The sequence below is a fragment of the Suricata suricatta genome, chromosome 14 (genome assembly GCF_006229205.1).
Source record: "Suricata suricatta isolate VVHF042 chromosome 14, meerkat_22Aug2017_6uvM2_HiC, whole genome shotgun sequence".
Taxonomy (NCBI): Eukaryota; Metazoa; Chordata; class Mammalia; order Carnivora; family Herpestidae; genus Suricata; species Suricata suricatta.
In genome coordinates, this window is record NC_043713.1 from 36,415,603 (window position 1) to 36,435,880 (window position 20,278).

At 38.5% G+C, this 20,278-nt stretch overlaps 1 long non-coding RNA gene across 1 annotated transcript in view; it reads left to right on the top strand.

Moving 5' to 3' along the window:
• Positions 1-3,733, top strand: part of LOC115277537 — a 5,002-nt gene extending 1,269 nt beyond the window's left edge. The window contains exon 2 of the long non-coding RNA XR_003902400.1: positions 1,823-3,733. This is a non-coding gene — a long non-coding RNA (uncharacterized LOC115277537). The remainder of the gene's footprint in view (positions 1-1,822) is intronic.
• Positions 3,734-20,278: the final 16,545 nt, after the last annotated feature.

Genomic DNA, 20,278 nt, shown 5'->3' on the forward strand with positions numbered 1-20,278 from the left:
TCTCGTAGCATTGAGGTTGTACTTAACATGTTAAGTTGAATGGATTGTTCTATTTAAAAAATAAACAATAGGTTATTAACAACTAGTTTAATAACTATCAGAATTGATTGAACTATTTTTTTTTAATTTTAAGTCTTAACACATTTTAAAAAATGTATAAAAGTAATACATTGTAGTAGTAGGATTATATATTCCTTGGCTGAGAATCCCAAGTACTGTGGTTTTACTGTTTAGTGGAAAACTCTGGAAGTTAAAATATAGAATATGAGAAAAGGCTTCTTTATAGTGGGCATTAATTGTGTGGAAAATGACCCATGTGAATAAAAAGATTTCATAGTTCCAGAGATTTTGGTTACATCTGGTGCTTGGATCAAATTTAAAAATGGAAGGTGAGATTTGCATGAGCCTGTTAAAAAGCATAGTAATAAATGCAAGGCCAGCTGGTGGAAAAGTGAGGCAGAATGGAGCTTGTTTATAGATTTTCTGATAACAATTAATTATAAGAAATGTGCTTTATAGATTAAGATTTATTGAAGTATAAATATGTAGTAATGATATAATGTATTTTAAGTTATACAAGAAAATGTAGGGACTTTTGTTTGGGTCTTTTTCTCTTTGTGGCTGAGAGGAAACAAGTCAATGTCCAATAAAGCTATAAACTCCTCCGCTCTAAGATAAAATGATCTTGAATTGATTGATTTATTTATGACTGGCTTCTTTCCAAGTAGGTTTTGAGGTGGCATATTTTTAGTACTTCTGCGGAGATGACAGAATTCTTGGATCAGAGTAGGTAAGAAGGGAGCAACCTCTCAGTGGCTAGAATTTCACCCTGTTTTGTAGATCTTACCTCTTACATATACAAAGAAGCTTCCCTGTGGTACATTTGTCATAAATGCCAAAGATGTTTGGTATAATGTCAGAGCTTAGAAGAAGCGGTGTTAGACTTCACAAATACAAGTTTGTCTTGCCAGCTCTGATCCCTGTGTGGTGTTTAGAAAGGATTCTGAGGCGGAGGCAGGGCTCTGGGGAAAATGGGCTGGACCTAAAAAGACTGGATTAGGGTGTATGGGAAAAGGAAGCAGCAGTCTGTGTACTCATCATTTCCTGTTAGTCCAAGTCCCCACTAGATAAATTGATTTAAAATTACTATTCAGTGATTTGTTAATTCAGATACTAATTTATACCCATGCAGACCATTCTAGTTAGCAGTTCTGGGGGCTGGCCTGCCTCTGATGAAGTGACCTGGCGGTTGCCAAACCTCTGTTTGGTTCATAAAAGAGCAGGCGTGGTTAATGGCATGCAGACTGCTGATAACTGCCCAGTGGCTACTGAGCATTTGCTCATTACTGCTAAATTTTCTCCTGGTTTTCTTGGAGGCTAAACTCCCAAAATTCACACCCAGTTGGCATGTACTTGGTCATTTAGCAATATGTTTATCACATTGATGTGAACTCAAGGGGGGTTCTATATATGGGAAGAATCTGCACTCCAGGCATTGGATCGGTCACCATGCCTGTCTCACTTAGATTTGTAGTCAAGGAAAGGAAGAGTCAGAGATTGTGTGGCTTGCATGTGGCCAATTAGAGCTAAAACTCAAATCTGGTTCTGTGAACTTACAGGAATATATATTTTTTCACAGTGTAGTGAGTGATGGCAGTTAAACATGATTGACAAACCTGCTTTTTTTTATGGTTAACAATTTAAAAGCTTATTAATAAATGTGTTCATTTGAATTTTCTATAATACAGAAATGTTAAATGAAAAAGGACATTCCTTTTCAGAATCTTAGAAGGAATAATTACTTGGTTTGCTATTCTTTCAGACTTAGGCATATACATATTAAGCAAACATGTGTTAATAGTTGACACTTGTGGTTGCTGTTTGCGGGCACTGTTGGAAGCGCTTTACCGCGGATTAACTCTTAGTCCTCACAGCAACCATTTGAGGTAGGTACATACCCCAGTTTTACATGTACTGCACTGAAACTTGCCTCCCTCCCACTGGATGTAGACATGGTTTTTTATGGCTACATACTGTTCCATTGCATGAATATACTGTAATTTATTTAACCAACCCCTTCTTGATGGAAAATAAGTTCTTTCCAATTTTTTAATTATAGTTATTAACATTCTTACCCATATATTTTACTGCCTGTGTGGATATTTCTGTAGAATAAATAGTAGAAGTAGATTTGTTGGGTCAGAGAATGTGCACATTTTAACATTTTGAGAGGTATCACCAAAAAGATGATACCAATTTACAACTCCATCAACAGAGTGCCTGTTTGCCTACACTCCCACTGACTCCGAATCCTTAAATATTTTTACCATTCTGGTGGGCAAAATTTGTCTTTCTTTTTGTTAATAAGGAGGAACATGTTTGTATGTTTATTGGCCATTTGCATTTCTTATGAACTGCCTTTGCCCATTTTTTTTTATTAATAAATGACTACCATCTCATTTTACAAAACTTACACAACTATAAGAGCAAAGAGACCCTTTTTTCCTAGTACTTCCAACCTCATTCCACTGTCTTGTTTCATAAACATCCATTTAGTTCCCTTTCCATACATTTCCATATGAATATACATACACATATAAATGCTATTTTTACATAAATAAGGTCATGTATATGTATTGTTCTGTAACATTTAAAAATTTTTTGGTCTCAAAAACAGATCCTGAGGTCTTTAAATTTCTTTAACGGTTGATTTGAATAGGATCTAGTACTATGAAAATCCCGTTATTTAACTCTTCCCTAATTTTTTCTCTTGCTGTTATCCTGCCAAAGTAAACATCTTCATACATTTTTGTGCATGTGTGTGAATTTCTTCTGGATGGAGTTGTATGAGGTGGATGATTGGGTCAAAAGATGTGCTTTCTGATAGACCCATCTTAGCTTTCCCAAAGGTCTTCATAACTTTTTATTTTTCACTAAATGTATGGAAAGTGCTCATTTCCCCACATAGCCTTACCTACACTTAATTTTTATCTGATGGGCAAAAAAAAAATGATTTTGTATTTCCCTGATTAATAGTGAAGTTGAGGTTATTTTCATGTTTATTGGCCATTCTATTGTGGATTGTTTGTTCATCTCCTTTACCTATAAAAGCTTTTCCATTGGGTTATGTGTGGATATATGTTGTTGGGTCTTTTGTTGTTGTTCAGCATCTCTTTCCCCATCCTCTGGTAACAGAATCCTTATTTATTGTGGGGAACCCATTCCCTGTGGCTCAGATGAGTGCATGACCAGGTCTGGCCTTCCTGAGTCCTGCAGCTTCTTAGCCACAGTGATTAAAGAATGGGCATCTAACTCAAGCCAGGCTAAAGCAAGCTCTCAACAGAACTTCTGCTGGAACTATTGGAAAGAAAGCTCTACAGAGATCCCACGAACTAAGGACTGTAAGCCTCGATTTACACCATGTGGAGAGAGTCTGAGGAGAAATTCAGAGGCTAGCAGAAAGGAATGAGAACTAAGTTCCGATGTCCTTTTCCTGGAGGCCCTAGATCCAGCTGTGCCTAAAGCCTGCCCTACCTCTGAACTTTGTGAGCCAATAAAGTCCCTTTCTTGTTTAAAATAACTGAATTGGGTTTCTGTCCTGATTAATATAGGTTATTTGTATTTTCTTATTGATTTGTAGAAAAGCTTTGTAATTCTAAATTCTGGGCTTAACACTATGCATTATATAGGTTAATAAAATTAGCATGGCCTTCCATGACTTGGCCTCTGTCAACTTCTGCCATTTGTTACTGTCTCTATACCACACTTATCAAATGTTACATTCCAACAGTATCTAAACATTGGTGTTGAGAATGTTTGTGATGAAAAGCTTTTCACACAATCATGTCTTTGGCATTTCTCTTCCATCCTTTGTACAGATTCGTTAACCTGGGACGCGGACTGGGGACTACGCTGCCAAGTCTGTGCTGTAGCACTCCAGCCATTGCATTTGTGGCATTCCCCTTAAGCATCCCTGTACATGACCCTTGAAGCCCCTCTGTATGACCATCATCTCCCCCCATCCCTGAACATTATTCTCTGGGGCCCTCATTTTATGATCAGGCTTGGGGATTTGAAGTTGCTAATGTCCAAAACTGAAGTTGTTAGGGCTTATGTCTATTGCTTCTGTGTATGGAAACTACACGTGGCGGTAGGGGGTGGAAAAGTATGTTGTATGTCATATGATGGGTGGATTGGAGAAAATAAATTGGAAAAGAAAAATTACAGGAGAGAGAGGAATAAAAAAAAAGCAAGCCACGAGATTCTGGAGGACAGATGTTCCACACATGGAAATAGCAAGTGTGAAGAACTTGAATGTGGGAGCAGTCCTTGATTTGTTCAAGAAACAGCAAGGGGGTGGAGTCACTGAAGCAGAATAAGGAGGTAAAGTAGTGGGTGAAGCCAGGGAATAGATGGGGTGAGGGTGGGGGGGCCACATCATACAAGACCTAGTTAGCCATTGGTAGGACTAGGACTGCCCCGGCCCGCAGGGTCATTCAACGGGAACCTGGAGGAGGGAGGGAACGGGTGAATGGATGGGACAAGAGACACAATGAGAGGAAGACAGGGAGTCTGATCAAGCTCTAATGTTTAGTCAAGGAGGCTGATTATATACATGTGCAGGGGGAAGAAAAATGTAAGGAAGGGAGAAAATGCAGGAGGAGGCACACGGTACCAGGGACCTGTCAGACATTAACAGATGGTAATCTCAGTTCCTGGAGCCAACGGTTATTTATGACTCTCCAGGAACTAACAGCTATTTACTGCTGTTTATTTTGCTGTAACATTCCGCCAAGGTTGGTTAACTCTGCCTTAATTTTTCCACCAGTTCTTTAACTCTTTCCTTGGCTCCCGGCATAGGACTTTTACTTTGAGATGGGAAACCATTTTTGGGGCAAAGGAGTAATATGAATAGGTGCTGAGAATAGAGCAACGTGTCCAGTTACCTGTTTTCTTTAAATTCTTTAAGATGTTTGTGTATTTTCTTAATGAAGTTTAAAAAAAAAATCCAAAAAGTCAGCCATGAGTCCACAATCCTATTAACATTTTAATGTTCTCTCTATACCTATATAAATGATCTTTCTATACTTGTCCCCGTCTATACCTATTATATCAATATTTGCAACAGGGAGAACAAATTAGAAAGGAGTAAAATGTCTATATTTTGGTTAATGCCATTTTCCTCTTAACTTTGGATTCTTTGTGTTTCTCCCTGAATCTTCCAGTGGACCTAAGCTGTCCTCTCACACTTGTCAAGGCATGTTCCCAACAGTCTTTTATCTTGCGTTATCGATTTTCCTCTCCTGGATTTTTTATTATTATGCAAGTATGTTTTATTTTGTTTTTAAATCACAAACACAAAATCGGTGAGGCCAAGATACCAGATCTGACCTGCCTGCACAACTGCTACAAAATCTATACTGCAAAGACGGGGAGAGAGGACATCCTGACGGATGAGAAACAAATGTAGCAAACGGGTTGTTTCAGTTTACTGTCTGGAGAGTTTGGCCACCACATGGACAAGGAGAACTCAAGTGGAGCCCGGCAGCCTTCCTAAGTTGAGAAGGTGGAGCATGGGGTCCTGGGAGGCCAAGGTGGCTAGCTTTTGCAGGGCAATGTACCAGACAGAGAACTAGACAGAACACTGGAGATCTACTCGAGTTGAGTACTGATGAGCATGTATATGTAGGGAAACTACCAGAGTTGGGAAAGACCCATCCAAAAGGGTCAGAGGGAAAAACTCAGTGGAACTCACAAGGGTACGCGAGTAGAAAACCTCACTATTCACAGGGCATCAGTGTAGAGGGGTGGTTCTCAAGGGCAATTTTGCACTCCCCACCCCCACCCAGCCTGACATTTGGCAACATCTGGAGACATTTTTGTTTGTTACAACCAGAGAAGATGGGTTCTACTGGCATTTAGTAGGTAGAGGCTAGAGATGCTGCTAAACATTCTACAATGCGTAACAATAAATTACCAAGCCCTAAATACCAATAGTGCCGTGGCTCAGAAACTGGGTTCAAACAGTAGGAAGAGCCCTGCTTCCCTAGTGGACAAAAATGATTCTAAATTCACACTCCCTACAAGACACTTAACAGCAAGACCTGCGAGGATAAAACTGTATCCAGGTAATTCAAACACATTCCAGAACAAAACTCAATAATATATAAAAAAATATCCAGCACCCACCAAGGCACAATGCATAATATCTGGCATCCAATTGAAAATTATAAATCCTGCAAAGAGGCAGGAAAATACAGCCCATAATAAGAAAAATAAATCAAATTGGCCCAGAAATAATTAGCAGATAAGCACATTAAGACAATTATAACTAGGGCTGCCTGGGTGGCTCAGTCGGTTAAGTGTCCAGCTTCAGCTCAGGTTATGATCTCACGGTTCGTGGGTTTGAGCCCTGCGTCGGGCTCTATGTTGACAGCTAGCTCAGAGCCTGGAGCCTGCTTCAGATTCTGTATCTTCCTCTCTGTCTGACCCTCCCCTGCTTGTGCTGTCTCTATCAAAAACAAAAAAAAAAAACACTAAAAAAGTAAAAAAAAAAAAAGAATTATAACTATATTCCATATGGTCAAGAAGCTGGTGGAGACACTGGACATGTTTAGTAGAGACATGAAAGGTCTAAAAAAGCAACCAAACTAAGCTTCTAGAGACAAAAACTACAATGTCTGAGATTAAAAGAAAACAAACAAACCAGCACAGGTGGGTTTCATTGGATAAAATGGGGGCGCCTGGATGGCTTAGTTGGTTAAGCATCTGACTTCAGCTCAGGTGATAAGCTTGGGGTTCGTGGGTTCTGTGCTGACAGCTCAGAGTCTGGAGCCTGTTTCAAATTCTGTGTTTCCCTCTCTCTCTGTTCCTCCCTTTCTCACACTCTGTCTCTCTCGCTCTCAAAAATAAATAGAAAATAGTTAACTGGATAAAACAGAGGAAAGGAAGAGAAAAAAATTATAGTATATAAGACATAGCAATAGAAATTATTCAAAATGAAAAACAGGGGAAAAAAAACAAAAAATGAATAGAGCATCAGCATGCAGTGTACACCTCAAGCACCCTGATGTATGTCATTATAATTTGAATCCTCAAAGGTGAGAGAGAGGAGGGATAGAGAAATATTTGAAAACATAATCTATGGGATGCAATTCTTACAGGGAAATTTATAGCAATAAAGCACATTAGGAAAATAAGTCTTAATTCAGTTACCTCAGCTTCCATCTTAAGAAACCAAAATAAGAACAAATGAAATCCAAAGTAAAGAAAATAGCAAAGATTAGATTACAAATCAACAAAATAGCAGAAAAGAGAAAAAAAGTTTATATATATGTATATATATATAAAGTTTATTTATTTTGAGAGAGAATGCAAAGAGTCAAGGTAGGGCAGAGAGAGGCAGAGAGAGAGAGAATCCAAAACAGGCTTTGCACTGTCAACAAGTAGTCTGATGTGGGGCTCAAAACCACAAACTCTGAGATCATGACCTAAGCCGAAGTCAGACACTTCACCGACTGAGCCACCCAGGTGCCCCTCTACATTCTTTTTAAACCGAAAGCTAACTTTTTAAAAAGATTAATAAAATTAAAAAACCTCTAGCCAAACTTATGAGGGATGGGGGGCGGGGAGAAAGAAAACACAAATTACATCAGGAATGAGAGGTGTGATGCTACCCACTGGACGTTATACAAAAAAAATTTTTTTGAGGGAGAGCACAAGTGGGGGTGAGAAGAGGAAAGAGAGAGAATCCTAAGCAGACTCCATTCTCAAGGCAGAACCCCACTGGGGGCTCAATCCCATGACCATGGGATCATGACTTGAGCTGAAATCAAGTCTGATACTCAACTGACTGAACCATGCAGGCACTCCTGTTATAAAAATTCATGTCCACATAAAGGTTGTAAAGTTTGCTAACCTCCACGTTGCTGATTCCAATACTCATTTGTTAGACTTACATTACTCAAGCCATCAGCTGCCGTATTTTGCATAATTGACATATTTTCATTTGGCATCAAGAACAATATGCCTGGTTTTTCTCTACTTTATGAGGCATTTCTTCTCAGTCTCAACGTTGCTATTTCTTCATCTCTCTAGACTTCTATATATTGGAGTGCCTAAGGATTCAGTGTTCAAATTCCTTTTCGTGTCTACCTACATTCTCTTCCTAGGTGATCTCATCTATTTAAATACTATCTATGACTGCAAAATCTGTATCTCAGCCTAGACCTCTTCTCTCAACTACTGCCTTATATGTCTCAGAAATAATCCACTTTTGATGCCTACTTTAGTCTGGGTTTCCTAAGAAAACAGAACCTAAAATTAAAAAAAAAAAACAACACAAAAAAACCCTTATTGTTAATACTTTATTGGGGTGATGCAATCCCAGGAAAGGATAAGTGAGGGTAAATGGGAGGTACTGAAGGGAAGGAGTCCAAATACAAGTGGGTGTTACTATGCTGTCCACAGCTTCAGAACAGTGTTTGCTTAGTCTCAGTATGTTCAGAGCGCAAGTGCTATGGACCTCTTCATCGCACCTCGCCACGGGGGAGAGGAGGAAGAAGACTCTTCTGCAGACCCTTCCTCCCTCTGCTCAGGGTCTCCCACAGGGCATGAATTCCTCTGCACTTCCGGGGGGCACCATTCAGCCTCTCCAGCAGCGAGCACTAGGACTTCAGGCTCCAAGACAACACAACGCGGGAGGAGTGGGGGTCAGTGCCTCCCTGTCCCTGCAGTGTCGTGGGTCGGCCGCCTCAGGGGTGGAGGCGCAGGAGTCTTCTTACAGGGCTATCGCAGCAGAGCAGAACGCCCACTCCGCAGTGGGAGGCAGTTTCTGAACTGGGTTTGGCACAATGACTAATTAGGCATCTTAAATCTAACATGCCCTAACATAAAACCTTTAATTTGTTCCCAAACATGTTCTTCTGAATGGTTTTCTTTATCTTTGAAAGTGGCAATTTTGTCCTTCCTGTTGCTCAGGCCAAGAAGCCTCCCTGCTTCCCTGCTTGCTGTTTTTGACTTAGTTCTTAAACACAGCAGCCAGATCGTATAAATCAGACGAGGTCACTTGGGCTCAAAATCTCCTTCCTTTTTGCCCTGTTTAAATGTCCAAGGGGCACTGCATGTGCCACTGACTCTTAAACTATTCAGAAAGAAACCCTACATAGATAGATAGATAGGTAGATAGATAGATAGATAGATAGATAGATAGATAGATATCTGGATAAACAAAACAGTCAGATAGAGAATTGTGAAAAAATTGTAATAAAATGTCAACATTTGGGGAATCTGGGTGAAGGGTATACAGGAATTCTTTGTACTATTCTTGCAATTTTCTGTAAGTTTGAAATTTCATCAAAAGTCAAAGTTAAAGAAAATTTAAGAGCCCAGACGGGGGAGGGAGAATTATTAAAGGAAAATCAGGGTAGGTGCTCTGATTGAGAAAGCTTGAGGCAGGGGCTGCAGGGGATATTAAGAAAGCAATTATAAATATCCATTATAGTCACAATTTAAAATGATGATGTAGAGCTATGCTTATGGGCATATAAAATGTTTGTATTTAGTTTAAGATGTCAAAAGATTTAGTTTACCATTATCGGTATCATTTTTGGAAAAAAGTACACATATATATGTAGAATGGCATATACCGAAATTCTAGGTTTGCAAAACAGGCTTCCAGACTTAGTGACTTTTATCTTTATTCTTTTACATATGACCTTTTTTTCCTTTTTCCAATAAGCTAGCAGCACATTTAAAATCAGAAGAAAAAAAATTTTTTTAAGTAAAAAGAAAGAAAATTCCCATTTAGGTCAGGGGTCAGAAAATGCTTTCTGTAAAGGGCCAGATAATAAATATTTTCACCTTTGGGGCCCTACAGTTTCTGTCCCAACTATGCAACTCTACCATTGTAGCAAAAACCAGCCATAGATAACACGCAAACAAATGGGCGTGGCTGGGTTCCATTAAAACTTTACAAAAACAAGTGGCAGGCTGGCCTTCTTGTAGTACTTTGCTGACCCCTAATTCAGATGGATACTTTTTTTCCTAGAGTATGGCTTACAGTAAGGCATGAAATGTTCTCACTCCTATAGAACTTCGTATGTGGCTCTCTGTACCAATTGATTGTCTGAGAATTTTACCGGCCCTGTGCAATTACCTGTATCATTGAGTAAGCAGATTAAATGAAATTCACTGAAAATATCTAACCAAAACCCTGTTTATAAACAAATAACAAACACTTTGTCTAGAGTACTGTAATGTGATAAGTATGCATTGTATGATATTGTAAATAGACTCAGTCTATCATAGAGCTGGATCCTTACTATTGGAAAAATATTCCTTTTAATATGCCCTGGAGGCTCAGCTGTAGCTCCCTGAAGCTGGAGTAATCAGGGGCCTGAAGGATATTCTAGGAAGATGTGGAAAGATGTCAAAATCCCGGAGACAGCCAGGCTCCTCCTGGTCTTATTCCAGGAATGAAATCTTCCTCTGCAAGGAACATGATCCACAGCTTCCATAAAATTAGTTGGGTGATGTACCATATTTTCCTATTACCTTAAAGAGTTTGTGTAAGATTGGTTTATTCCTTTAATGTCTGGAAATATTCCCCATCTGGCTTGGAATATTTATGGGACAAATTTTAAATCATAGATACTTTCCTTAATAGACCCAGAACTATTCAGATTTTATACTTCTTGTGTTAATTTTGGATAAAATTTCAAAAGTTTTGATAAAATCATTAATGGCATCCTTTATGTTATATCTGTAATGGCCGTCGATTTACACTAACGGCCGCTTTGGCATTCCTTACACTGACAAACGGTATCTCTTTCTCTCTCTCTCTCTCTCTCTCTCTCTCTCTCTCTCTCTCTCTCTCTCTCTCTCTCTTTTGATCAGTTTTGTTTAGGGGATTATCACTTGTATTCTTTTCAAAACCTGAGCTGAAATATTTTTTTTCTATTTCATTCATGATCTACTATTTGTTTTCTTTCACTTTTTTTTTTAAAAGACACTTTTTGTTTTCTATCCACCATATTTCCATTTTCTGTTTAAGAGTCTGTGGAAGAATCGTTTAAAATCACTCCGTGGTCATTCCTGTCCATTCAGTGGCCTGAGCAGTGGGAGCTGCAGACCAGTCTTCAGCGGCAGGCTGAGTGCTCCCTAGGGCACTGCACCTTCAGGGCAGTCAGGGAGCTCAGGTTGAGAAGCAGTAAATTCAGGAGTGGGAGCAGTCCGTTCACTGTGAAAGTCCTTTGTGGTCCTAGCCTTTTCAGCAGGTCTTTTCGTGACCCGCTCTTTTCCTACAGCCTCTTCAGAATCTCTGTAGAAGCAGAGATCAGGCATGACATCCTGGAGGTGTTCATGGAACGTGGTGCCACGCATGTGCAGAACTCTGTGGGCCAGCATCCACCTCATCAGACCCAATAAGTGAACTTTCTTGCTGCACAGGATGGCAATGTCCACAAAGAGCAGATGAGTTTGTGTTAAGCACAGCAATGGTAGGCAAGCCAACATAAGACCCCGCTGTGAGAGGCTGGTAGTCAACCCTGGGATGAGTAAGCACCAGAAGTCTTGGCACCTGTAAGGCTGTCTGGATCTGAGCAGTGAAGATTTCAGGACAACAGTGGCCAGCAATAGGGGCACATGGAGTTATTTCTAGAGAGTGTATTCTAAGCCCTGAGAAAGTGAATGGAGTCATTGCTGAAACATCAGTGATGTTCAAGGTTGTTGGATGCGATAGCACTGTGAGAACAGAGCCCCATGATCTCCCAGGAGCCAGTTAGGAGATGGACCCATTGTAATTGCCTAGCAGTCTTTGAAACTGCACATCTTCCCTACATGCTTTCACGTAAATACTAGATGTGTGATTGGTCTATTTCTGGAGGCTTTGTGTTTTTCTCCCATGCTTTAACATTCTTTGATGTTTATACCTGGCGAACATAAAAGAAAGACCATGTGCAGTTGGCTGCTGCTGCTGTTTTGCTGGCCCTGCACGTCCGCTCAGTCTAAATGTCTGAGAACTTTTTCTTCAGTGTACGGCTACAAGGGTGACTCCAGTGACAGCAGCAAACTTCAGCATAACTTGCTGGCCAGTATTCCTGGGAGCCATGATACTGACATCGGCTGTGTTTCAATGGCAACAATGACATGAGCCGCCAGCAGAGCTTCTCTGAGATTCTCTTCAGATTTATGATAAAGATGCCATCACTTTTCCTTTTGTAGATGTCCTGTTCCTTTTAGAAGTCAAGTTGATACCACCAAAGTGGGTTCCTGCTGCAAGTAATTTGAGAAGACCCTGTTTCTTCATTTGCAGAACAGCAAACATTCTGGACATTGTGCAAATTTCCCTGTACGTTACGATGGGAACCCAGAACAGCAGTGTATAAAATTCTCTCTACATTCTTTCTTTAGATTTACTTGTAATTTTTTTTCTAACTTCTTGCAATAGATACTTAAATCATTGAAGTGTACCCCTAACACATCCACTGAATGCTATACATTTCTTTTTTTAATTTAATTTAATTTAATTTATTTATTTATTATTAAAAAAATTTTAATGCTTTTTATTTTTTTTTAAGAGACAGAGAGACAGTGCAAGCAGGGGAGGGTCAGAGAGAGAGGGAGACACAGAATCTGAAGCAGGCTCCAGACTCTGAGCTGTCAGCACAGAACCTGATGTGGGGCTCGAACCCATGAACTGATAGATCGTGACCTGAGCTGAAGCCGGATGCTTAACCAACTGAGTCACCCAGGCGCCCCAAATTTTAATTTATTTTTTAAAATAAATTTCTCTTTAATCAAGGCTTTACTTGCATTCCATAATTTCTATTTTTATCTTGACAAAAATACCATCAAAATTTCCATTATGCTTGTTCTTTTATTCATAGGTTATTTATTTATTTTTTTAAAGGCTATTTATTTTGAGAGAGGGTGGGTGTGTACAAGTGGGGGAGAGGCAGAGAGAGGGAATCTCAAGCAGCCTTCACACTGTCGGCCTGATGCGGGGCTCCTGAGGTGGGGCTCAAACTCACAAACCGTGAGATCATCAAACACTTAACCAACTGAGCCACGCAGGTGCCCCACTGGTATGTGGTTTAAACCGTCTTAATTTCCAAACATTTGGGACTATTTTTAGTGTGTATGTGTTACTGATTTCTAGCTAATCTCATTGTTGTCTGAAAACATATGCTAAGTCTTGCTGTTCAGTGTGGTAGCCACTAACCAGATGTGGCTGTTTAAATTAATTAGAATTAAATAAAATGTAATTCATTAGGAACATTAGCCACGTTTTAAAATGTGAACAATACTGACAAGAACATAAAAAGTTCTGTTGGATAGCACAGCTCTAAATTATTTAAATCTGATGAAATTTGTTGAGGCTTCCTTTACAAACAAGCACATGGTAAGTTTTGGTAAATGCTCTCTGCACACCTTAAAGGCGTTTTCTGTCAGTTGGTTGCAAAATTAGGTCATTTTGTTAATTATATTATCCATGTATACTATATTCTTTTTTTTTTAAGTTTGTATATTTATTGTGAGAGAAAGAGAGGGAGAGAGAGAATCCCAAGCAGGCTCCACACGCAGCAGAGAGCCTGATCTCATGACCGTGAGATTACTACCTGAGCCAATACCAAGAATCGGCGGCTTAACTGACTAAGTCACCCAGGCAGCTCTATACTCCTCTTTTACTCTAGAGATTACAACATATATTCTTGGTTTATTAGAATCCATTATAAGTTAGTACTTACATCATTTCCCTGATAATGTACTTAGGTCCCGATTTGAGGCATTATTATATTTTCTTATAATCTGTCTTCATTTAGATTTGCACTCAGATTTACACTTTCCATGACTCTTCATTTCTTCCTAAACTTGTTTTTCAATCTGAAATCATTTCCCTTATTTCTAAAGAACTCCTTTTAGTATTTGTTTGAATCTATGGGCAGTGAATTCCCTTGTTTTTGTTTATCTGGAAATGTCTTTATGTTGCCTTTAATTTTTAAAATTTAATTATTTTTATTATTATTTTTTGCGTATAACTGAAATACAATGTCACACTAGCTTCAGGTGTATAACATTGTGATTCAACATCTCTACATGTTATACTATGCTCACCACAAGTGTAGCTACGATATGTAGTATATTGCCTTTACTTTTAAAAGTTATACTTCCCAGATATTACATGATCTTCTGGCATTATGTTAAGCTAATCCTCAGTCTTATTTGTTATTTGAATGGTTTTTTTTTTTTCATTTCTCAAGATTTTTTTTTCTTTCTCTTCAGTTTTGTTGGGTATGAACGTATTTTTTTTTGTATTTATTCTGCTCGGTGTTTGTAGTGCTTCTTTAATCTATGACTTGATATTCATGAGTATTGAAAATTCTTGACCACTCTTTCCTTAAGAGAGCCTCTTCTCATCATCTCTTATCTCATTTTGAGGCTCAAATGATTTGTATGTTACATATTTTTACAATATTAAGTATTATGGCTACACTCTACTCTGCATTTTATTTATTTTCCCCCTCCATGCTTCAGCCTTGGTGTTTATTTACATCTTTCAGTTCACCAATCCCCATTGCAAAGTATCCAATCTGCTGGTAATCCTATCAGTTGAGCTTTTAATTGCAGTAGTTATATTTTTCAGGTGTAGCTTTCATAGATTCCAGTAAATTCTAGAAATATCTATTCATTAACATTTTGTTAGGTATATTAATTATAGTCATTTTAAAGTCCATGTTTGATAACTCCAATATCTGTATTACTTGTGACTTTATTTCTAAACATATGTTCTTTCTCTTGGTCGTGGTACCTTTTTTGTGTATTAATTTCTTATTGACATATAATTCACCAGCCATAAAATTTACTATTTTATTTATTTATTTATTTGTTTATTTACTCTTTGAAGTATTTCATTTTAACCAGATAACCAAGACATACATTTATAAACAGAAAGATACACATTGATAAGGTTGATTTGACCTTCAGGGCCTTCTAGCTTTAACTGGTATTTTTCTTCTCCTAGCATGTACCTCTTGACAATCAAGTCATGTTGGTTGATTTACTGTGTCTCTGCCTTTGTTTTTTTTTTTTTATAGTTTATTGTCAAGTTGGTTTCCATATAACATTCAGTGCTCTTCCCCACAAGTGCCCTCCTCCATGACCATCACCCCCCTTCCCTTTTCCCCCTCCCCCTTCAGCCCTCAGTTTGTTTTCAGTATTCAAGAGTCTCTCATGATTTGTCTCCCTTCCTCTCCCTAACTCTTTTCCCCCCTTCCCCTCCCCATGATCCTCACTTAAGTTTCTCCTGTTAGACCTATGAGTGAAAATATATGGTATCTGTCCTTCTCCGCCTGACTTATTTCACTTAACATGACACCCTCGTTGTCCATCACATTGCTACGAATGGCCATATTTCATTCTTTCTCATTGCCATGTCATATTCCATTGTGTATATAAACGACATTTTCTTGATCCATTCATCAGGTGATGGACATTTAGGCTCTTTCTATGATTTGGCTATTGTTGAAAGTGCCTCTATGAACATTGGGGTACATGTGCCCCTATGCATCAGCACTTCAGTATCCCTTGGGTAAATCCCCAGCAGTGCTATTGCTGGGTCATAGGGGAGTTCTACTGACAGTTTTTTGAGGAACCTCCACACTATTTTCCAGAGCAGCTGTATCAGTTTACATTCCTAACCAACAGTGTAGGAGGGTGCCCGTTTCTCCACATCCTCGCCAGCATCTATAGACTCTTGATTTGTTTATTTCAGCCACTCTGACCGGCATGAGGTGGTATCTCAGTGTGGTTTTGATTTGTATTTCCCTGATGATGAGTGATGCTGAGCATCGTTTCATGTGCCTGTTGGCCATGTGGATGTCCTCTTGGAGAAGTGTCTATTCATGTCTTCTGCCCATTTCTTCACTGGATTATTCGTTCTTCAGGTGTGGAGCTTGGTGAGTTCCTTGTAGATTTTGGATACTAGCCCTTTATCCGATATGTCAGTTGCAACTATCTTTTCCCATTCCATTGGTTGCCTTTTAATTTTATTGATTATTTCATTTGAAGTGCAGAATCTTTTCATTGTGACAAGGTCCCAATAGTTGATTTTTGCTCTTGATTGCCTCACCATTGGGAATGTGTCAAGTAGGAAATTGCTGCGGTTGAGTTCAAGGAGGCTGTTTACTGCTTTCCCCTCGAGGGTTTTGATGATTTCCTGTCTCACATTCAGATCCTTCATCCATTTTGAGCTTATTTTTGTGTATGGTGTAAGAAAGTGGTCTAGTTTCATGCTTCCACATGTTGCTGTCCAGTTCTCCCAGCACCACCTGCTAAAGAGGCTTTTTTCCATTGGATACCCTTTCCTGCTTCGTCAAAGATTAATTGGCCGTACACTTGTGGGTCCAGTTCTGGGTTCTCTATTCTATTTCATTGGTCTATGTGTCTGTTTTTGTGCCAATACCATACTGTCTTGATGATGACAGCTTTGTAGTAGAAGCTAAAGTCTGGGATTGTGATGCATCCCATTTTGGTTTTCTTCTTCAATATTACTTTGGCTATTCAGGCTTTTTGTCGTTCCATATGAATTTTAGGATTGTTTGTTTTAGCTTTGAGAAGAATGCTGGTGCAGTTTTGATTGGGATTGCATTGAATGTGTATATTGCTTTGGGTAATAATGACTTTTTAACAATGTTTATTCTTCCAATCCATGAGCATGGAATGTTTTTCCATTTCTTTGTGTCTTCTTCAGTTTCCTTCATAAGTTTTCTATAGTTTTCATCGTACAGATCTTTTACATCTTTGTTTAGGTTTATTCCTAGGTGTTTTATGGGTTTTTGTGCATTTGTGAATGGGGTCAGTTTCTTGATTTCTCTTTTTGTTGCTTTTTATTGGTGTATAAGAATGCAACTGATTTCTGTACCTTGATTTTGTATCCTGCGACTTTGCTGAACTCATGGATCAGTTCTAGAAGGCTTCTGGTGGAATCTGCCGGGTTTTCCATGTAGAGTATCATGTCATCTGTGAAAAGTGAAAGTTTGACTTCTTATTGCTGATTCTGATGCCTTTTATTTCTTTTTGTTGTCTGATTGCTGATGCTAGGACTTCCAGCACTATGTTAAACAACAGTGGTGAGAGTGGACATCCTTGTCGTGTTCCTGATCTCAGGGGGAAAGCTCTCAGTGTTTCCCCATTGAGGACGATATTAGCTGTGGGTTTTTCATAAGTTGCTTTTATAATGTTTAAGTAAGTTCCTTCTATCCTGACTTTATTGAAGGTTTTTATTAAGAAAGGATGCTGTATTTTGTCAAATGCTTTTTCTGCATCTATTGACAGGATCATATGGTTTTTATCTTTTCTTTTCTTAACTTGGTGTATCACATTGATGGATTTGTGAATATTGAACCAACCCTGTAACCCAGGAATGAATCCCACTTGATTATGATAGATAAATCTTTTTATATGCTGTTGAATTCAATTTGCTAGTATCTTTTTAAGTATTTTTGCATCTGTATTCATTAAGGATATTGGTCTGTAGTTCTTTTTTTCTTGGGTCTCTGTCTGGTTTGGGAATCAAAGTGATGCTGACTTCATAGAATGAGTCTGGAAGTTTTCCTTCTATTTCTATTTTTTTGAAATAGCTTGAGATGGATGGGTATTATCTCTGCTTTAAATGTCTGGTAGCATTCCTCTGGGATGCCATCTGGCCCTGGGCTCTTGTTTGTTGGGAGATTTCTGATCACTGATTTGATTTCTTCACTGGTTATGGATCTATCAGATTTTCTGTCTCTTCCTGTTTGAATTTTGGTAGTGCATGTGTGTTTAGGAATTTGTCCATTTCTTCTAGATTGTCCAGTTGGTTGGCATATAAATTTTCATAGTAATCTCTGATGATTGCTTGAATTTTGAGTGATCAGTTGTAATAGATCCATTTTCATTCATGATTTTGTCTATTTGGGTGTTTTCTCTTTTCTTTCTGAGGAGCCTGGCTAGAGGTTTATCAATTTTGTTTACTTTTTCAAAAAACCAACTCTTGGTTTCATTGATCTGTTCAACTTTTTTTCCCCTTGGATTCTGTATTGTTTATTTCTCCCCTGATCTTTATTATTTCTCTTCTGGTGGGTTTGGGGTGCTCTTGCTGCTCCCCTTCTAGTTTCTTTAGGTCTCAATTAGATTTTGAATTTGAGCTTTTTCTAGTTTGTTGAAATAGGCCAGCATTGCTATATACTTTCCTCTTAGGACTGCCTTTGCTGCATCCCACAGAATTTGGATTGTTGTATTTTCATTTTCATTTATTTCCATATATTTATTAATTCGTTCTCTAATTGGCCCAATTATTTTTTAGTAGGGTGGTTTTTAACCTCTACATTTTTGGAGGTTTTCCAGACTTTTTCCTGTAATTGATTTCAAGCTTCATAGCACTGTGATCTGAAAGTGCGCATGGTATGATCTCAATTTGTTTGTATTTATGGAGGGCTGTTTTATGACCCAGTATGTGATCTATCTTGGAGAATGTGCCATGTGCACTCGAGAAGAAAGTGAATTCCCTAACTTCGGGATGCAGAGTTCTAAATATATCTATTAATTCCATATGTTCCAATGTGCCATTCAGGTCCATTGTTTCTTTAGTGATTTTCTGTTTGGTTGACCTATCCATTGCTGTAAGTGGAGTATTAAAATACCCTGTGATAAGCACATTCTTATCAATAAGATTGTTTCTGTTTGTGATTAATTGTCTTATGTATTTGGGTGCCTCCTAATTCGGTGCATAGATGTTTATAATTGTTAGCGCTTCCTGATGGAGAGACCCTGTAATTATTATATAATGTCCTTCTTCATCGTTTGTTACTCCTTTTACTTTAAAGTCCAGTTTGTCCAATATAAGTATGGCTATTCCAGCTTTCTTCTGACTTCCAGTCGCATGACAGATATTTCTCCATCCCCTTACTTTCAATTGAAGGTGTTTTCAGGTCTAAGATGAGTCTCTTGTAGACATCAAATAGATGAATTTTGGGTTTTTATCCATTCTGCTACCCTGTGTCATTTGATTGGAGCATTCAGTCCATTTACATTCATCGTTATTATTGAAAAATGTGGGGTTAGATTCATTGTGTTCTCTGTAGAGTTCATGTTTGTAGTAGTGTTTCTGGTACCTTATATTCCTTGCTACATTTCCCTCATAGAGTCCCTGTTAGGATTTCTTGTAGGGCTGGTTTGGTGGTGATGAATTCTCTCAACTTTTGTTTATTTGGGAAAACCTTTATCTTTCCTTCTAATTTGAATGACAGGCTCGCTGGATAAAGGATTCTTGGCTGCATATTTTTCCTGTTCATCACACTGAATATTTCCTGCCATTCCTTTCTGGCCTGCCATGTTTCATTAGATAGGTCTGTAACCACTCTGATTGGTTTCCCTTTGTATGTTAGAGGCCTTTTATCCCTAGCTGCTTTAAGAATTCTCTCTTTATCTTTATATTTTGCCCATTTCACTATATGTTGTGCCAAAGGTCAATTCAAGTTATGTCTTAGGGGAGTTCCCTGCACCTCTTGGATTTCAATGTCTGTATCCTTCCCCAGATTGGGGAAGTTCTCATCTATAATTTGATCAAGCACCCCTTAAGACCTTTTTCTCTTTTCTTCTTCAGGAACTCCTATGATACAGATATTGTTCCATTTGATTGTATCACTCAGGTCTTGAATTCTCCTTTCATGTTCCTGTATCAATTTCTCTCTCTTTTTCTCGGCTTCCCTTTTTGCTGTAACTGTGTCTTCTAATTCACCTATTCTCCTCTCTGCCTCTTAAATCCATGCAGTGGCCACCTCCATTTTATTATGCACCTCATTTATAGCTTTTTTTTTTTAATTCATCACAGTTGTTTTGAAGGGCCCTCGTCTTTGTATCAATAGCTTCTCTGATGCTTTTTTCAAGTCCAATGATTAATTTTATGACAATTGTTCTAAATTATTGTTCAGTTATGTTGTTTATGTCTGTTTTGAGCAGTTCTGTGGCTGTGATTTCTTCCTAGAATTTCTTTAGAGGAGAGTTCTTTTGTTTCATCATTTTGGCCTGCTTTCTTTCTCTTGTCAGTTTTAAAAGCTCATTATGCACTATGCACCTGTTAGTATTGTTCTATTCAAGGAGGCTCATTGACTGTCCAGGGCCTGTAGTTTCAGGAAGTGTTCTTTTATTTCCCCACTCAGTGGTACTTGGGACTCTCCACCATGTGTACTTTTGCTTGTTTCTTGAGGTATCCCTGAAAAAGGAAACAGACAAACACATA